The sequence below is a fragment of the Dermacentor variabilis genome, chromosome 9 (assembly GCF_050947875.1).
Source record: "Dermacentor variabilis isolate Ectoservices chromosome 9, ASM5094787v1, whole genome shotgun sequence".
Classification (NCBI taxonomy): Eukaryota; Metazoa; Arthropoda; class Arachnida; order Ixodida; family Ixodidae; genus Dermacentor; species Dermacentor variabilis.
The window spans coordinates 146,366,590-146,387,450 of record NC_134576.1 but is presented as its reverse complement, the minus strand read 5'-3'; the positions used below and the strand labels follow the sequence as shown (position 1 = coordinate 146,387,450).

Here is a 20,861-nt window from a genome sequence, read left to right as displayed (position 1 = left end):
TCGATGTTAGGGATCGGATAAATTTGATCCTTAGTGATGGAATTAAGCCTGCGGTAGTCGACGCAAGGACGAGGTTCCTTGCCCGGTACCTCAACTAAAATCAAAGGGGAGGTATAATCACTCTCACCTGCCTCAATAACACCGAGCTGTAGCATTTTCTTTACCTCAGCCTCCATAATATCGCTCTGGCGGGGTGACACCCGATACGCCTTGGATCGTACTGGCTCTGGGGAGGTAAGTTCTATATCATGAGTAAGTACAGAAGTCCTACCAGGCCTCTCAGAGAACAGACCTTGAAACTCTTGTAATAGCTGGTGTAGTTCGGTTTTCTGCTCAGGCGACAGCGGTGCTTTACTGAGAAGGTCACTAATGACTTGACCGGTGTCTTCCCTGTTCGTCACTGAGCCTAGTCCCGGAAGCTCGACCGGAAGCTCTTCAGGAACGTTTACCATCATGCGCACCACTGCTTCCCTTTGCCTATAAGGTTTGAGCAGATTACAGTGGTAAACTTGCTGTGCTTTCCGCTTTCCTGGCAGACTCACCACGTAGTTAACGTCCGACAGTTTCTGAACAATTCGTGCTGGGCCCTCCCACTGCACGTCTAGTTTGTTGTTTAGCGATGTGCGCAATATCATGACCTCATCGCCCACCTCAAAACGACGGGCCCTGGCGGTCCGATCATAATAAACCTTGGCCCTCTGCTGGGCCTTTGCCATTGCTTCACCTGACAACTCCTGTGCCCTTCTTAAGCGTTCGAGGAGCTTAAGCACGTACTCCACCACGACTGGGTCGTCGCCCCTGCCTTCCCACGATTCTCGAAGCATGCGAAGCGGAGACCGAAGCGAGCGACCGTACACCAGCTCAGCTGGCGAAAACCCCGTAGCTGCATGCGGCGCGGTCCTTAATGCAAACATCACCCCAGGCAGACACAGCTCCCAGTCAGTTTGATGTTCAAAACACAAGGCTCTCAACACGCGCTTCATGACGGAGTGGAGCTTCTCAACGGAATTCGACTGTGGGTGGTACACTGAGCTGTGTAGCAGCTTTACCCCACACCTTTCGAGAAAAGTTGTCGTCAAAGCGCTAGTAAACACTGTGCCCTGATCTGATTGGATTTCCGCAGGAAAACCAACTCGCGCAAATATGGACAGTAGTGCATTGACTATCTCAACTGAGCTGAGTTCTTTAAGCGGCACTGCTTCAGGGAACTTTGTCGCTGGGCAGATCACAGTCAAAATGTGTCTGTACCCCGTGGCTGTTACCGGCAGAGGTCCCACTGTATCAATAACGAGCCGTCTAAAAGGCTCCGTAATGATAGGTACCAATCTCAACGGCGCCCTCGATTTGTCCCCTGGTTTGCCCACCCGCTGACAGGTGTCACATGACCTTACGAAATGGTCTGCGTCCCGAAAACACCCTGGCCAATAGTACTCTTGCAAGAGACGGTCCTTAGTTTTCTTAACTCCAAGGTGTCCGGACCACGAACCCCCATGCGTCAAGCGCAACAGATCCTGACGATAGCATTGAGGAACGATCAGCTGATCGAACTCCACTCCTCTGCGGTCTAGATACTTCCGGTACAGGACTCCACCTCTTTCCACAAAACGCGCATTTTTCCGGGCGATACCTTCCTTGACATTGCAGCGCACGTTTTCTAGGCTGCCATCCTTCTTTTGCTCGGCTATCAAAGCCGACCGGCTGACTTTTAGCAACCTATCAAGTCCGTCTGACGTAGGCGCGATGAGCAAATCTGCAGATAGCTCTTCTAACTTTCCCTTATCGGGCATTTCCTCTCCAGTATCTGGCGCCTTCAACGTTACAGACTCAAGTTTATTCAGTTCGTCAGCTTGCTGCACCTCTGACCCTTTTTCATTGTTCGATAACGTCGGCCCCGCAACTACCGCCTTTGCAGCGAGCTCCCGAACCTTCGATCTGGTTAATGCCTGAACGCTAGCCTCACCAAACAAAAGCCCCTTCTCGCGCAGGAGGTGATCGGACCTGTTCGAAAATAGGTACGGGTACTGGGGGGGCAGCATAGATGACACTGCCGCCTCCGTCTCAAGCGCTCCGAAAGGTCCTTCAATAAGCACTTTTGCTACCGGCAGACACACACTATGAGCTTCCACGGCTTGCTTGATCCATGCGCACTCGCCCGTGAACATATGGGGTTCTACGTAAGACGGGTGAACTAAATCCATCGTCGCTGCGGAATCGCGAAGCACTCGGCACTCTTTCCCGTTCACGAGGAGGTCTCGCATGTAAGGCTCGAGAAGCTTCATGTTCTCGTCCGTGCTGCATAATGAAAAAAACACAACTTTTGGTGTTGTTTCCGGACACTGCGCCGAAAAGTGACCCGGCTTCTGGCACGTATAACACACGCGCGCTCGCCTCATCTTGAACCGCTTTCTGCGTTTGGCTGCCGCCGTCTCCTTACGTTCTGTCGGACTGCTTTCACTCGCATCCGCACTACGTGTGTCCCCCTTTAATCTCATGGGCGTGAACTTCGGCCTCTCAAACTTCGAGCCAAATTCACCCTTCTGACCGTCCTTAGCTCCGCGAGCCCGACGCGTCACAAACTCCTCGGCTAGCTCAGCGGCTTTAGCCACCGTACAAACGTCTGGCCTATCCAAGACCCAGTACCGCACGTTCTCAGGTAACCGACTATAAAATTGTTCTAGCCCAAAACACTGCAGAACTTTCTCGTGGTCACCAAACGCTTTCTCTTCTTTGAGCCACTCGTGCATGTTTGACATAAGCCTGTACGCAAACTCTGTATATGACTCACTTTTGCCTTTCTCATTTTCCCGAAACTTCCGACGGAACGCCTCCGCAGACAGCCGGTACTTTTTTAGCAGACTCGATTTCACTTTGTCGAAATCCTCTGCCTCCTCTCTATCCAAGCGAGCGACTACGTCGGCCGCCTCGCCGGGTAACAAAGTGAGCAAGCGCTGTGGCCACGTTTCCCGAGAGAACCCCTGCTTCTCGCACGTTCGCTCAAAGTTAACCAGGAACAAACCAATGTCCTCTCCAAGCTTAAACGGCCGCATCAGGTCAGTCATTTTGAACAATACGCGTTCTCCTGCACCGTGTGCCTGACTTCCATTACGAGCGCGTTCCATCTCTACCTCAAGACGCTTCATTTCCAAAGCGTGTTGACGGTCACGCTCTTCTTTTTCTTTCTGTTCTTTAAGTTCGCGCTCCTGTCTTTTTGCCGTCTCCCTTTCCTCAATGGTCTCAAGGCATTCCGACAGCTCGTCATCCTCAGCCTCTAACTCAAGAATAGCCTTTAGCAGTTCTGGTTTTCTGAGTTTGTCTGAGACATCCAGACCCAACTCTCTTGCAAGCTCCAGCAATTTCGGTTTGCGCAACGACTTCAAATCCATGGCTGCTCTGAATGCTGCTTTCTCTACTGCCTATTATTGTCTTGCCGCAATCTAACCCGGCAGCAACGACAACCACAATTACCAGCTCTGTTTCTGACACTAACAAAAGCCTGGCAAAGCTCAGAAGAAGAAAGTCCCGCACTCACCAAACCTCGCAGGCAGGAATTCAGCGCAGTCGTTCCGCTGCAGGCAACCAGTCATCACACAGGGCTCGTTGCACTGCTCCCGGATCGTCGTTGAGCTGCTCAGCATACAGTCAACTGCATATCTTCGCTGCTGGCCTCCGTTGTCGCGATCTCACCGCTGTCAGACAGTTGTTTGAATCCCACCGATGGCAACGCTTGTTGTGGTCGCACCGATGGTACGACCTGTTGGGAACTCGGCGCTGACGCCCGTGGTTGCACCTGGGTCGCAAGCCCCAAGGGTAGCGTTGGCCTGGCGGCCTGGGGTACAACTGGAAGCATCCGAAGGTCCCGGCAAAGCATGAGTCGACTGGTAACAACAAAACAACTTGTTTATTTTAACATCGCAAAGAGTTGGCGGTCAGGTTGACCGAAGTAGAGAGACGGGAGAGCACTTTACTCAACAGAAGAAATCGGAGCCCTCCTTTGGCGTCCGGGGGCAGCTGCTTTTATACTCTCGCAGTTGAGGGCAAGAAGGAACCCCTCAATAGACGAGCACGTGATTGTACAATGGGATAAGGTGACGCATACTGTCGTAGCGCCGCCGGTCGGGCACAAAGACTGGGTGGAGAAGGTAACTCCTACTGTCGTAGCGCCTCCGGTCGGGCACAATGGCTGGGAGGAGAAGGTGACTTCTACTCTCGTAGCGCCTCTGGTCGGGCACAATGGCTGGGAGGAGAAGGTGACTTCTACTCTCGTATCGCCGCCGGTCGGGCACAATGGCACATACACTCACACACGCACATGAAGGCACGTGGCATCGGAACATGCCTAGACGCGCTTGTCGGGGAGCGTAGCGGCGACGCCGAACGGGCCAAAATGTCTGCCGCTTTGTTGCAGTCGCGCCGGCTAAACCGCGCGTCGTAGGCGAAACGTAACAAGGCCGATACGATGCCAGTTCGAGCGGCGTCTTTCCTGCTTTTAGAAGCGGTACCAGGTGGCTGCATTTCCATTACTGTGGGACGACACCATCTTGCCATGAACTATTAAAAAGGCTGAGGAGTTCTCTTCGTGCTTCTCGACCTAGGTGGCGCAAAGCAGTATATGCTATGCCATCGGGCCCTGGTGAAGACGAACACCTGCAGAGCTAAGCATCCAAGATTTCTCACTTGACAACATCGACCGGTTCGGAGCTTGTTGCCCTCCGAGGTGCCGTTGATCATATTAATAACCAACCGGCTAATCGGTGGGCAATATTCTGCGATTCGAAGGCGGCCTTACAATGTCTTCTGTCATCTCTTCGTCGCGGGTCATGTGAACAACTCGTGTCGGAGATACGAGAAATGTACCATCACATGATCGCGAAAGGACACGATGTCGTGTTTCAGTGGCTGCCTGAATTGCGGTATCTCCGACAACGACCAAGCTATCGCACTCTTTGACATTGGAGAAGTGCACACATCTGAATTCACTCAACATCGATTGCATTCCCTCGATCCATCTATGCAACTGCGGCTGTTACCAGGTCTTCCGCGTAGTGAGGAAACGGTGCTGTGCCACTTACGTTTGAGCGTCGCATTCACCAATGCATATCAGGCACGTACCCAGGATGTATTCGCGGGGGGGGGGGGGGGGGGGGGGGGGAGGAGGGTGCCCAACCCAAGGTAACTTTTCTGTGCAAATGGAGGGGGGGGGTACTATACAAGTACACATGTTTATAACGCCCGCCATTCGCCATAAAGACGCGTAAACCCGCAAAAGCGGAATGAAATAAGGTGTATATTACAGGTACGTCTGTGAGATACACCTCTCCTTTACTAGGCAAACAAGGAACCGCATCAAATGGACTCGCGCAGGAAGAACACTGCCAAGAACAATTAAGAAAGCGCAAGTGTAAAATGAAGATTTCTATGGTAGCATACAACTTAAAAAAAACTGCAGTTGACAACCAAGGCACACGGCTCACGCGGGGTTGTGTTACTTCGCCAGCCAATCACAGAAGCAAACAAAATCGTCGTCATGCGGTCTTTTCAAAATGGCGTCGTACTTTATACCCCCGGAGCGCCTGCTGTTCTTGAAGAGTCTGTTCATCGACGGAAAGAATGAGGTGTGCAACAGGCATGGACAAAGTGTATGGAGTCTGAGCATTTCACTCTTCAAAAGTCTACCTGCCATGGTTGCTTAGTGGCTATGATGTTGGGCTGCGAAGCACGAGGTCGCGGGATTGAATCCCGGCCACAGGGGCCGCATTTTCGATTGGGGCGAAATGCGAAAACACCCATGTACTTAGATTTAGGTGCACGTTAAAGAACCCCAGGTGGTCCGGAGTACACCACTACGGCATGCCTCATGGTTTCGGCACGTATAACTGCATAAATAATTATTTAAATCTTCAAAAGTCTGCGGTAGAGTTGATTTCACTGCTGAGCTCGTCTTACTCATGAAACTTCACTGCCAACTGAAGTGCAACTTGGCAATGTGCAGAGCTGATAGTTGGGCTAGTTGGTACGAATTCAAAGTATTTAGCGCGCACAGTCGAAAAGGACAGAGTGAAGCGCTCGTGTGTCCCCCTTCACGCTGTCCTAGTCAGTTGTGCGCGCTAAACATTTCACTGTGGATGTACTGCATAGTTGCAGCGAAGCGAACACTTTATTTCAGTTGACTAAAGAATTAGGCATTCGCCATTCCACTATAATAGGCGAGAGAAAACGTATAAACTTACGCGCTAATAATTTTATTTTTGTGGCTACCGCCTGATTTGGGTAACAAGAAAAGTTTGGAGTACGAATTATTTGCAGCCTCGCGGAGGAACAGTGGCTGGTGGTTATGAGGGTGTGTGTGGGACTTGACTGCAGATTTGAATTGTATCCGACTATAGCAGCGTTTTTTTGAATCAGCTCTAGAAGAATTATAGAGAAATATACATTTGCGGAACAATCACAGTTCTTTTGGATCCCTCGTTTTCTGCTCTACCAAGTGCATCAACCGACTCGTATTGTTATTTGGGAAGTTGCGTAAAAATGCGGGGCCGCCAGTCCCATATAACCGTGTAGAGAGCAGGACGCTGCGGTTATAGACGTACTGCGGAAGGTTAGAAGGTTAGACGCGGAAGGTTAGAAAAACACCTATACATATGCACAGCAGAGAAGTGGCTACGTCAGACGGCTCGACTGATAACTGTAGAAGCGTCATTCAAAACACACGGAATTGTTCTCCACTTCCGGTGGCGTTTTCTCTATTTTCTTTTTAAATAAAAAAGATGTTGATCCATAAAGATTTTCATAAACAACGGCTAAATTTGTTAATCGCTTTTTCTTCCTGTTTGGCTGTTGCCTTGGCTCTCTCCCTTAGGAGATCGCTTAATTTCTCAACTCCTTGCGACTCTTGTTTCCAGTTGCTAGTTTTACACGAAAAGTGGTGTACAATTAGGGAAAAACCAGACGAGGTAATGGGTGACAGTCATATTGCTCATGGGTTTAAGAGGAAGCTTTAGCTCGGGTGCTCCTATCTAAACACATGTAAAAGGAAAATTCGTTTTCTCGGCAACCACGGCACCAACTTTGACGAGGTTTGTTGCATTTAAAAGATATATTTAAAATATAGTGACTGCTGTTTTCCAATTTCTGATTTAGATCGTCAAATTTTTATTAAAAGATTGTAAAAAAATCAGAAATTTTCAGAAAACAAAAGTATAAAGTTTACAGCTCTAAGTGAGCAAGGAAATATAATATCGCAATTATGTGAATTGCATCTGATGTTTCATCTAAAGGGGACAACATTTATTGTTACACATGAATCTAAAAAAATGCAGTAGTATGGAAATACAGCTTTTGCTGAACCCTTGTACACAACGCAACAAATTCACATAAGACATGAATTGATGTATCGGATTTGTTCGCTTTGAATGATCTATGGGTGCCGTTTACAGAACTGCAGTATCTGTTTTTCATGCAGAGCTATTAATTTATAAACTTCGTGCGTCTATCTTTTTTGAACTTTCGAATTTTTGAAAATCTTTTTCAAAAAATTCAGGCCATAAATTCAGTCCCTAGAATTTACTTTTTTTCTCTGAAATGCAACACAATTTAATAAAATCGGTCCAAGGGTTATCGCAAAAAAGCGTTTTTTGCGTTTTATATGTATGTGAATAGGCCGCGTCCGAGTTCGGCCCGAGCTAAAGCTTCTTCTTAAGGGTTATTGCAGAGTTTGATTATGGACGCTGTTTCGCATTATTTGATTTTCCACCATATCTAACCTATATTGCGGGTATATGGTTCCGAGGATCCGCCACCGTCGCGACGAGCCGTCACTCGAGGAAATAATGAAGCACAAGGACAAGTTAAACGCAACTGGCGTTTTCTCTGGCCGCAACTCGTTTCTCGTGCATACAGACCAGCTGACTACGAACCGAATCTCTTTCCTGGTCCCTGGATCAGTCTAAACAAAGAACGTTGAACTAGCGAAGCAACAGCAATGCGCGTAACCGTTGAATAGGTGGTGACAACTGAACGCATCTCGAGTTAATCGCGCGGGCACCGAATCTATGAGAAAACTGGCCTTCACATCCCAGGAGATGCTGATAACTACCGCCATTCAAAAGGAGTGAAAAGGGCAGCAAAACATTGACCGCCAAATAGTTGTAAAATCTCAACATTGATTTGGCGGCGCTTTAGGAATGTGTGTGAGGAGTGGTGGCGTGGGTGTGGAGGGGGGGATATGCCGCCCAATTTCGGGGGGGGGGGGGGCGGGACCCCCCGGGCCCTCCCTGGGTACGTGCCTGATGCATATACATTTTTGATTAGTATGGCTGATAGCGCCAAGTGCAATGCCTGCGGTGTTGAGGAAACCATAGAACATCTACTGTGCTACTGCCCATATTTTGAAAATGAAAGGTAAGACCTCTGCAAAGCTCTCAATGAGCTACATGGAAAGCCGCTCACCTTGAACAAGATCTTGGGACCATGGCCTCGCATATCGCAGCTACAAAAGGCCACAAAAGCGCTGCTGCGATATTTGAAAGCTACCGGATTGAGTCAGCGTCTGTGATCCGGACTGAGTGACTGAATGATATACCCAGTGGACTTTCTCTTCCTTTAGTCTTTCCATCCCCTTTCCCTTTCCCCAGTGTAAGGTAGCCAACCGGGCTCAGTCCTGGTTACCCTCCCTACCTTTCATTTATCATTTGCTCTCTCTCTCTCTCTGAACAGCTTCCAGAAATCCTGAATGACGTGTGATGGCAGCGGCATCGAAGGGTAGGTCGTTCCAGTCTCTGACAGGCAGATGAAAAAATGAAGCTTGAAATGTGACAGTTCGTGTGCAATGACGACAAACTTGGAGTTGATGGTTGGTGCGTTGTGGTATGCGTGAAAATGATGACGTGACGTAAGGCGGGCGGCTTAGCTAGCTGTAAAAAAAAACTGTGATAGAGAGAGAGCGTGGCGATACGACGACGAAAATGTCAAACTAGATCTGGCTTTAAAAGTTAAATGCTGATGTTATATGAAGAATGGGTGAATCCAGTCGCACGATTCTGAACTGATTCGAGTGCATTGATGATACATGTTTGGTGAAGTTTCCAGATGGCGGCGGCGTATTCCATTTGTGGGCTGGAAAATTATTTGTATGCGAGTAATTTGGCTTATCGCGGAGTATGACTAAAGTGACATTTCAAGAACCCTTGTTCGCTGACGAAATTACGTTAGTCGCTTGCCCACTCAAGGAAAGGTTGTGGAACAGGGTCATACTTAAGTACTTATAGGCTATAAATGATTCCACTGGGACGTTTGCGATTGTGTAAGTATAGAGATAGGGATTACGACTGCGGGAAACGGAAATAAATTTGCACTTGTTAGAGTTGAAGGCCATTCGCCAACGTTTGCACCAGTTTCACACGTCATTAAGGCAATTCTGGAGAGATGCTTGGTCAGAGATGTTATTCACTGAACGACAGATGCACCGAACATGCAAATAAGACAAGATACATGCAGCGGAAGATCGTTAATGTATATTAGGAAAATAGGCGGTCCCCAGATTAGAGCTTGAGGGACACCTGAAGTGATAGGAAGGGGTTTGGAGGAGTACTTATAACCAAGGACGAACTGGGAACGATTAGTTAGGAATTCTTTTATCTATTGTATTACGTGAGGATCTAAGTTCAATCGGCATAATTTTATTAGTAAGCGGTTATGAGGCACTGTGTCAAAGCTTTATAATAGTCTAAAAAGATGACATCGCTTTGAACGTTGTTATCAAGGTTAACGCGCAGCTCATGAAGGAAAGTAACAAGTTGTGTTTCAGGCGAAAGCCCCTTATGAAAACCGGGTTGAGAAGGATGAAAGAAGTTTACTGAGTCTAAAGAGTTCGTGATATGCGAATACATCACATGTTCCATGATTTCGCAAGGTTAATGAAATGGGGCGGTAGTTTAAGGGAAGTCTTTGTTACCTGCTTTGAAGACTGGATCGACCTTTTCCGCTTCCCGATCACCTGGTAAAACACCTGTAGAACACAAGTGCAAGAATAATAGAGCGAAACATGCAGCGTATATATGCTTAGTATTCATTAGGATCTTTGAGTTAATTTCGTCTACACCACAAGGAGCACATAATTTTTTTTTTCAATGACTGACAGTATACGATCTGTCGAAAACACAATGGGTGGCATATGCGATGTTATGTTAGTAGGTAGCGGAAAGTCTGGAGGTGTAGTTCCTTTTGTAAACACAGAAAAAAAATGCTGTATTGCGTACTCGGCGTCCGTAGCTACTTCGAGTATCTCGAGTACCTCGAGTATCTCTCTCGGCTCTTATAAATATGGAAGATTCGAGTGTCCTTGAATTTTCGATGATAACTGTATGTCTGCAAGTTGGACGCCACTAGCATATCCTGACATTTAGCTTATGCGCATTCAGCTTTTCCCTGACGCAGCGTGCACTTTTTCCTACGTAACGTGTGCCGACTAATTGCAGAACGGATTTCACCTTCCGCCCATGCAACGTAAAGACCACGGTGCACGCGGTGAGCTCTACTAGAAGTATCAATTCTTAAATATAACATTGCACCTTTTTCATGCATATAATCATTATTTTTCTAATACAGGAATTGGTGTTAAAGGTAAGGTATGATTAGGCCAACGGAATGAAAGACCAAGGTTGAAGATTAACATTGGCCGCGCCAGGACTGCCCGTTTACTCGTCCCAACAGCGCTGCAGCCTCGTCTTATCCGTGCGGCTCAATTCCAGCAACTTATAGATTGGGCCCGTCCAGACTGCATCAACACGGAAATAACGCGCGCCGTTACCGGTTTCCACGATGCACACCAATCCCGACGGAAGAGGCGCAACAGCACTGACCAGTTGAACTATCAACGCCGTCAAACCAGGGATCTGAGACCATACTTTTTGCAACCTGCTGCTGAGCGGATTAGCGACATACTTGGACAGTCCGGTTTCCATCTCGCCGCCGAAGGTGGTGACAACCGGCAGACACCCTTCCACCCTTGGGTCATCAACAACCCACAGAGAACAAGAACGAACCCATCGGCCGCCTCTGTAATGCAGTCCCACGTCCACCGGCTGCCTTCAGGCGCCACAGAATAAGCAGGTGCTGCACCCCCGAAAGACTGTACCGACGCGACATGCACGGACAAGCAAGTGGCTACGTCCACTGTGGTGCCTGGGCACCCAATCATAAGTGCCAGTTATGTGTAACGTCTGACAACTCCGGTCCCGTCTGCAGTGCTGAACTTTTAGCCTTACGAAACGCAACAAACTTGATGACAGCTACTTTCGCGTCGCCGACGTCGGCAATAATAATATGCAGAGACTCCACCTCGGTAATAAAAGAGATTCGGAAAGTATACAATGTCCACTCTTTGGGAGACGAAATACTCCGCATGACTGCACAGGAGACACAGCTTCGGATACAGCGGATTCCACAGGACACTATTTCTGCTCACATACAAGCTGACAACTACCCACAGAGAGCTACCATTCACTTTGGAGGCACCTTTCCCAAGTGACCTCAGAGATGATTTCCTCCTCCGCAAGGAAATTCTCCCCTGCACCACACGAGATTTAATTCCACCGTGGGGTTCAAACCTCCCAGGCAGCCTTACCCGACAAGAGGAGGTGGTGATGCGGAGACTCTGTGTGGAGGCGTCACTTACCCCATAGGTTAGCTCTGCCTGGCCACATAATCTCCGTGGACCATTTGGCGATACGTGCCCATATTGGTCAGTTCAAGCGTCCGCACCTACAATCAAACACCTGTTGCGGACATGCCCTGGCCTAAACCACATTCGACGGCTCCGCATGCAACCGGCTTGTCTTTACATACTTAATAGTTTATACCGTTGGTCAAGCTTTCAAAAGAAAAAGCAGCGACGAGGCTGCCTGTGAAGGGGGGGGGGGGGGTATTCTGTAAGTGTCCACCTAGTTGACATGGCCATTTCACCTGCTGCTGAAATACGCTCCTAAGCGTGGACAGCTGGGCTAGGTGGTTGTGAATAGCATTATGAAACATCGTTCCAGCGCACAAATAAACACGGACGAGCAGAGAAGGACAGCAAGAACGCCCAATCAACCGGCGTTCTTGTTGCTCTTCTCTGCTCGTCTGTGTTTATTTGTGCTCTTGAACAATGTTTCATGAAGTATACTGATTGGCTTGGGGCGCCTGTCTCCTCTCGCGTGCCCCAACCCAGCCAATCAGAACTTAAGCAGCAGATTAAATGGACATGTCCAGTACGTTGACACTTACTGCATAAACCCCAGGTCAGCGCTCGAACGCTTGCATTCGACAAATCAATATAATCGGCGGCCAACATTTTGCTGCCTTTTAGAGCGAAAGTAGTGTATGACTAACTTTCGTAGTTTTTTTCGGCGTCCTTTAACAGAAAAAAATCATCATGTGGGCCGATCCTGGTGATAGTGCAAAAAGGGCCAAAGATCAATGGCACATAACCCTGTGGACTAACGCGCCCCTCGGGATCTTCGGGACGGGCCCACATATGGGGAGTGCTTAACGCCTGCTCCACTTCCACCGCGGGTCAGCCCTACATTGCACTGTATACCTTCGGGATGCACCCACTTGTGGGGAGCGCTTAACGCCGCTTCACCTCCGCCGCAGGTGGCCCCGGTATTGCAATATCTTCGGGATCGGCCGACGTATGATGAGTTAATGCCTACTTCACCTCCACCGCGGGTCGGCCCAGCATTGCACTACTTTCGGAATTGGCCCACGTATGCGGGGTGCTTAACGCCTGCTTCACCTCCGCCGCGGGTAGGCCCGATATTGCACTATCTTCAGGCCGACCCGCAACGGATGTGAAACACTTTGCTTTTCGTTTGAGAGCTTTGACTGTTGTCAGCTTTCGCTGCCATTCCATCTTCACGGAGTGGAATAGTTGTCAATTTTTTCACTCCTTTTAGATGGCGGTAGTCATCGGCATCTCCTGGGGTGTGGAAGCCAGTTTTGTGATCGATTCGGTGCCGGCGCGATTACCTCAAGATGAATTCAGTTGTCACCATCTATTGCAGCAGGCAGGGCGTAGTTTATTGTTTTAATTACAATATTTTATTTTATTTATAATGCCCAACACAATTTATATGTCACCATCTATTCAACGATCACGAGCATCCCTGTTGCTTCGTTAGTTCAACCTTCTTCGTTTAGACTGATACATACAGGGGCCAGGAAAGGGATTCGGTACATAGTCTGTTGGTCTGTATGCTCGTGGAACGAGTTGTGGCCGGAGAAAACGCCAGTTGCGTTTAACTTTTCCTTTTGCTTCATTATTTGCTCGAGTGACAGCTCGCCGCGACGCTGGCAGATCCTCGGAACCTTATATCCGCGAAATAGGTTAGATAAGGTGGAAAATAAGATATTGCGAAAGAGCGTCGATCATCAGACCCTGCAATAACCCTCAAACCCATAAGCAATGTGACTATCACCCGTTACCTCCTCTGGCTTTCCCCTCATAGTACAGCACTTATCGTGCAAAATTGGCAATTGGAAACAAGAGTCGCAAGGTGATGAGAAATTAAGCGATCTACTAAGCGAGAAAGCCAAGGCAACAGCCAAACAAGGAGGAAAAGCGAGAATTGTTTGTGCAACTATTTATGGATCAACATCTTTTTATTTTGAAAAGGAAGTAGAGAGAACGACCGCCGGAACTGGAGAATAATTCCGTGTGTTTTGAATGACTCTTCTACAGTTATTAATCGAGCCGCCTGACGTAGCCACTTCCCTGCTGCGCTAAAGGGAGGGGGGGAGTTCTAACCTTCCGCGGTGTGCTCAGTACGTCTAGAACCGCAGCGTCGTGCGCTCTACGCAGTTGTACGGGACTGGTGACCACGCATCGTTACGCAACTTCCCAAATAACAACACGAGTCGCTTTTGCTACTTGTTAGAGCAGTAAACAAGGGATGCAAAGGAACTGTGACTGTTCCGCAAATATACATTTCTCTAAAATCCTTCCAGAGCTAATTCAAAAATCTTTACCAGAAACCTTTATTTTGCACTTTCGCTTGTTAACTTGCTTTTGGCAAGGTTCTTCCTGCGCATCTTTCATTCGCGAGTCCATTTGATGTGGTTCTTTGCTTGCCAAGTAAGGTAGAGGTGTATCTTACAGGCGTACCTGTGAAATACACGTTATTTCAATTCTCTTTTGCGGCTTTACGCGTCTTTATGGCAAATGGTGGGCATTATTCGCATTTGTACTAGTAAAAGTACCCTCCACCTCATTTGCATAGAAAAGTTACCTTGGCCTGCCCCCCCACCCAAGAAAAGAAAGAAGATCCTGCGTACGTGCCTGGGCCTGTCTATACACAGAAACGCCTGCCGATGTCGGTCCTCATCCTCGCCGAAGCCTTGAAACATGGCAGGAATTTTCCCGATTTTTTAAAAGCATTTTTTCTTCTTCTCCCGAGTGGTTCGTGCCCGTGACACACGGTGCAGGCGTCGCCGAGAGCGGTGTGGCGCCACGCATCTGGGGCGCGCTTGTTCGTTTCCGCACGTGTCCACGTGGCTGCGGCTCCTTCGTCGGACCAAACGTCCGGCCACGTGTAGACGTTAGAGAGATTTAGTTTAGGGGACGCAAGCGGCTTGCGTACGCAAGAACTAGGGGCGACGGTACTGCGCATGCGCAGACCCTTACGTCAGCGTCTGCGCATGCGCAGTACCGTGGCCCCTAGTTCTTGCGTACGCAAGCCGCTTGCGTCCCCTAAACTAAATCTCTCTGTTGTCTGTGCAACGCAATGGGGCAGACTCGCGTCGTTTGATGCCCCGCTTCAGGATTTGAGCCGATGAGGAAATTGTGTAGGGCGCGTCAATACGCCCCGCGGTGGGACCAAACCCGCACACCTCATAATCGCGGCCCCCATTCCTCTTGCGCACTTCTTGCCGCCGCGTAAGGCGGAAGTGCGAGCAGGGGCGCCGCCTCTTGCCGGACCGGTCCCGCTCGGGCGGCGCGGCCCGGCGGCCAGTCGTGCTCCAGCTCTTCCCTGTGCGGACTCCTCGGGCAGCTTCGAGCACGTAAGCCGGCTTCCTTTGTCTCGCGCTGCGAGGCGCGCGTTGCGTAGCGCGAAGAAAATGGAACGCGTGGCGCGTGCGAGCTCCGACTGCCACCTACTGTCAGCCAGAAGGATCATGCAGGGATAGCTAGGATCTACATTTGTTAGGGGGTTAAGCCTGCTGTTGATTAAAGAGGGGAGCGGCTTTTCCGCATGCTTTCAACTTGCTTCTCGGTCACAGAGGGAACCTTTCAGATGCTGCTCTGACTGCGAAAAACCGGATGCGTAATTGTCTGAACGGTTCGATTCTTTAACGAATTGATTACCACGTAAGATGGAAGAGAACTGAGGCCAACAAAACTATGGGGCAATTCGACCATTTCTTTACAGAATTAATGGCGTGCCGAAATATTTAAAAAATCGCGTTTCTATTCATTTTCGCGCGCAGAGGGCCACGAGCGACGCTGTATAGTTAAGGGATCCACGTTAATTTTGCGTATACCTGAGCTCTGTCAATTCCCATTCATCTATAACAACAACAGGGACGTTTCTGCAAATCATCCCGTAGGAATGCGCGGTCACCGGGAACCGAACGCGCGACCTCGTACTCAGCGACGGAACACCGTAGCCAATGAGTGACAGGCAATCCTCGGGATGACTGGGCGCGCAATGCGAAAGTCGTGGGTTCGAATCTTATACTTTTTTTTATTATCATGTCTAATTTAATTTTTTAACGAGGATGAACAAAAACATAAATGTAATACTTCAGTGAAAATTTGAGAATAACAAAGCAGTTTGCTTTCTTTGCTACAAAATTTTGCTAAGCTTTCCTTGGTTTCAATGCCTGTTGACTTTATATGCTGTCAGGCCGCGGCGCTTGAGAATGGTGTGAACCAACGATCTACCCACGCCCTCATCGTACAGCCGATTAGTTTCGCATGCTTTTCAAGTTTGCGCACACAACAATAATCGCGTGCTGGTTTTCCTTCTTTCTTTTTTTATTATTTTTATTGTTAATTGTATACTGTTTGTCACGCAAGGCAAACACTTGATCAGCGTTCGAACGATACGAGTTTCGCTGTTTCGTCGGCTTTCTTGGTCATGAGAGACGTGCGATAGAAAAAAAGAACATATACATTTGTTTTCGGCAGGTCGTGCGTGCACGTCTACGCCGAACAGAAATGTGTCGCACTCGAATGATTAACTCCGCGGAAACGCTGTGCGGAGCGCACGCCAGGTTCGCGTCTGCGAGTCAGGAGCACTTGTGGTTGAAAACATCTACGGCGCCCTTTCTTTATATCTCGCGGCTGAACTCAAAGCATAGTGCAGAAAACATGCAGACTTCCTTGCGAGCTAAAATTAGCACTTCTGAAAACCCGCCAGACGTCATCGCTAGTTACCATATCAAGGGTTCCGTGCCATCTGGTCGACTGCTCTCCGGCGCCTGCAGGCGTCGAACACGGCACCCGGGTGGCACGCCGTTTGTCCCTCCCGAGGAGGACTGCCTGTTGGCTCGGTTAACCGCCGAAGGCCGTTCGCGTCAACGGGCTGCACGAGGTGGCCTACAAATAAACTTGCTCTTACACAGCAAGGTCAACGACCACACTGGGGAAACTGCGACGTGTTGTCCACGAAAGACGCTGGTGCAAAGGCTTTTCAAACTATGTTGCAATAATAAAAAAGGGAAATAAAAGCAGATCTCCTTCAGGGGGTACATATTAGCGCGATGTGGAGACGGCTGGTCCTTTGCTGATACCTGGTCCTGCTTTCGGAGGGAATCGCTTTTTGACTGGAAGTTCAATTGACACAAAGGAGAACTATCAAGTTAAAACGTGAGAACACTTCCGGAGTACTCACTGTGAGCGCGCAAACCAGAAAAAGGCTTACGAACGGCGGGTATTGCGATGCCACTTTGACCCAACAAGCTTCCACGGCAGTCTGCTCGTTAGTGGGCAAGATGAGACACGAAAAAGGAAGCAGTGACGGTTTTCCAAAGCCTGGAATTAACTATTCAAGTGCACAAAAATACTCGGAAATCAGCAGGATCATGCTGAATTCAGTGCCGTTATTGTGCCAAAGAAGCGCAAATGAAGGCTTCAAAGAATATTGCACGAGTCCGAACTGATTTGATATTTCTATGGATTGTTTATTTACGGTATAGCAGAAGTCGCCGAAGGGAATTAGCATCCGCAATTGACTTAGGCTGTGACACCGTCTGACTTTTTATGTTCCTCGCTGCTATCAATCAATACGCTTAAAGCGTTAGCCACCCAGATGCGGCCGCTATTGGCGAAGCGTGACCAGCGGCTGGTGACGTGCAGGCGCAAGCAACGCGCGCTGTCGTCAAGGGTCGTTGCCCTTGATGGCGCTGAGACGCAGCGGGCACTGCGGCGGAGCATGCATTGCGGCTGCGTTGCTGCCGCTCGGCGGAGACCTCGGCGCTCGCTCGCTCTGTGCGCCCCGTTTGCGCAAGCGTCCCTGTCCTGCAGGAGCGCTCACTTACAGCGCCTGCTGTTATGTGCAGACCTCGGGGGACCTCGCCCGTTGAAGACAGGGCAACGGCGAGGCACTTCTGCAACGACTGCACCGAGTATGATAGCATTTGGTGGATTTAAAACGAAAGGTCCATACCAACGGGAGGGAGCAGATTTTTTATTTAAGGCATGAGTTTATTATAAAAAGATTGCCGAAAATGGGAAAGACCACGAAAGAAGAAAACGAAGGAGTTTTAATCGTCCTAACCAGAATTAATATACACTGAAGGGATCAACTGGCGCCCCAGTTATGTGTACTTTATGTCATGCGCTCTGAAGTCTCCTTCAGAGCCGCTTGCGTAGCCGGCATTTCCATTGTGAACAAGGGATCCCTACGGAAACGTCACTTTGTTTTGACCATGAGTAGCGCCCTACTTCTTTTATAGGAAAGGAGCTTCAAGTTTATTGCATCTGCTGGGCCATAGAACGCGAATAATAATTATATACGCCGCTACGAAGTTTACCTATAATTTCTAATGGAAATTTTGCAAAACTTTCACAGAGGCTGTAAATAGATCCATCGAGGGGGGGACAGCGAATTAATGCTGAACACTCGGTGCTCTGTGACGTGCACCTAAGTGGACGCGCGTTTGCTGTATACGTCGTCCCCAGCGAAATGCAGCTACCGTAGCCGGGATCGAACCAGCGACCTCGTGCTTCGCAGCGCAACGCCACGGCTGCTGCGGCAGGTCCGTTTAGACGACAGGTAACAGATTCGGTTTACACATACGGAAATTAAAGATGTGATATTCGGTCTGTAATGCAAGGTGACAGAATTGTAAATTCCGTGTTATTATTTTCTTGAAATAAAGCAAATGTCGGGAATTTTCGATAAAACTTGGCTTAAATAGAAATTATGCTTCCACAAATCGGTAGAATTTAACTTTCTCACGCAGATGCAGCAAGATTTATTCATGTGTATACGTTCAGCGGTTGTCTAGTAAGATTATTTGTCTGCTTCACGCGTGTCTGAATAACGGTAGTTTGAGTTTTCGTCCAGCAACCGTGGTTGACAACTCCGACTACACCGGTGATCGGAGTGTTACTCTCCGAACCACAAGGCTTCTTCCCAACAGGTCCTCCAGCACAATCTCAGGATGCAGGAGCCCGGTGAGCCACACCTGATCTTTGTCTAGCTCGCCGCCCGACAAGTTTGAGGGCGATGGAAGCGAGGAAGGAAAAACAAAGACAAACAAAAAAGTATAACGCTTCGGGAAGTTCCAGTAAGGCACAAGTAGGGCTCAGGAGCGTTAACACATTGCAGTTTGACTTTGCCACTCGGAGTAACGCGCTCGAAAAACGCAGGGAAACGAAAAGCTGACGCGTTTCTCGCAACACGTCACGGGCTGTTCTCGCCGAACCGAACGCCAGCCGCGCCGATCTTCCTCCTCGCCGCTCTTCGTCGGTGCGTCACAAGCGGAGAGAGGTGCGGCACATCCCTTCACCGCGCATGGTACACGCCGTGCACGTATTCTGAACGATCTGCTTGCTGGCACTGACCCTCTCGAAAAACTACAACCCGTCGAGTGGCCCGACAGGTGAATATGTAGAATGTAGTTCCTCTCTAACTGCGAATTTCTTTTAGCGTATAGCACATTTATGCTACGTTTGCTGTTGAACCGCTGTGACCTATCGAGCGTTAATTTAAATGCTCCCCTTTATATTGCTCGCGGGGACACTCTTACGGGGGATCAAACTGTTTTTGCTTGTTAACATTCAGACGCATTGACTCCGCTTTGTCGAGCAGTTCTGTGTTGCTCTCCCTATACGTGTACAATTGCACACGGGTCTAAAACGGCCACATTTGACCATGTAATCAAACACGACGATTACGGCATGATGGCTAGAACAGCAAGAACGCGCTCTCTTTTGTCATTTATTACTATTATTATTTTTTTTTTTTTTTGAAGGGCAGAAATTAAGCTGAACAGTGGCGTTGCTGGTTGTTTGTGTCATTCGTCTCGGTTCGCGTCGTCAAAGAGCCAGCGAACAGAAAACTTAGCTTGGGCCGCTAGGCTGCACTTCTCGAGTGTCAAACAGGTGTTAATCTCGTCTCACTGTGAAAGAAGAAGCCAGAAAGGGCTCAAAAACGACAGACGGGCGACTACGCCACTTTCAATGTTCCGCCAGAGCTTCCGCGACATCAGTTTGTGACGGAGTCCCTTGAAGCTTAGCTCATTGTCTATCAACTAGAATTACAATTCGTTCGAAAGTACGTTTAAGACTTAGCCTTGGTGCCTTTGGTAGCTTTCCATGGGCAAAATATGGCTGTCCTTTAAAACTGAAGGTAGCGCTAAAAAGGACGAACACATGGTGAAAAGACGACACAACGACGACGAAACGCTTTTGTCGTCGTTGTGTCGTCTTTTCACCGTGTGTTCGTCCTGTTTAGCGCTACCTTCAGTTTTAAAGAATGCATCACCAACTAGCTCAGCGCCAAGTTTTATTAAAATATGGCTGATATAGGCTACATTACTGTGCAACCTCCCTGTGACGTCGCACAGGCACGTCGTACTGGCATGGCAAATTTAAGCCTCTCATTGGGTACTCACGAGTTCTGGACGTTTCTTTTAGTCTTATACGGGGCGTCGGTTCTTCTTTCTCTTTCTGGGGGGCCGGGGGGGGGGGGAAGGGACAATACGGAATTTTTTAAAAAATCGCCCGCGGTGGGCAGAGCAGTAGCAATCCTTGAGCTGGATTACTCGAAGCGGGGAACATTACTCGCACGAGAAATCGAAATGTATAATCAACTAATTAACAAAAATTAAAAACTAACTAATTGACGACCCACACAACGATTTACGAATTGTAACCTGTGGATTTGCAAAGCATATCCATTTGAAAGTAATTCTAAGGATCGCACGGCTTTCGAGATATGCGAGGCGAAACTTGTCGTAAAAATGCACTATTGTTCCACTTTCTCCTTTCACGAACCTACGTGTTATGCATTGCCACACAAAAGTAACTGGAAAGCCCATGTATTTCAACGCACACTTTGGGAATTATCTCGACACTGGTGCCATCCTGAAAATTCCTTCCAAGTGGTTACGCCTTCCGAACTCATCCGCTACAATGTGTAAATTGCAATATATGTCGTAAATTATAGCATTAGTAAGTTAATTAGCAAGCTTCAGTGAATTATTTTATTATGCATTTCGATTTATTGTGCGAGTAATGTCCGCCTCTTAGAGGAATGCAGGTCCAAGACTACAGTTATGCTACCCGCCACAAGCGATCGTTAGACATTCTGTACGGTAAAAAAAGAAAGAAATCAGTATAAGACCGAAGACCGGATGCATTTGTCGTTTTAGAA

At 48.5% G+C, this 20,861-nt stretch overlaps 1 protein-coding gene and 1 long non-coding RNA gene across 3 annotated transcripts in view; one reads left to right on the top strand and one right to left on the bottom strand.

Annotated features, from left to right (window-relative positions):
* Positions 1-20,861, bottom strand: part of LOC142557770 (uncharacterized) — a 64,936-nt gene that overhangs the window by 5,335 nt on the left and 38,740 nt on the right. Inside the window, exon 4 of the long non-coding RNA XR_012822838.1 lies at positions 9,950-10,003. This is a non-coding gene — a long non-coding RNA (uncharacterized LOC142557770). The remainder of the gene's footprint in view (positions 1-9,949; positions 10,004-20,861) is intronic.
* Positions 14,974-20,861, top strand: part of LOC142557768 (cytosolic 10-formyltetrahydrofolate dehydrogenase) — a 48,171-nt gene continuing 42,283 nt past the window's right edge. Inside the window, exon 1 of one of the 2 annotated variants that reach the window (XM_075669868.1) lies at positions 14,974-15,036. The gene's annotated coding sequence lies outside the window, so the exon portion shown is untranslated. Of the gene's footprint in view, positions 15,037-18,599; positions 19,087-20,861 lie in introns of those variants that run through there. The other variant, XM_075669869.1, reaches the window with a different exon arrangement.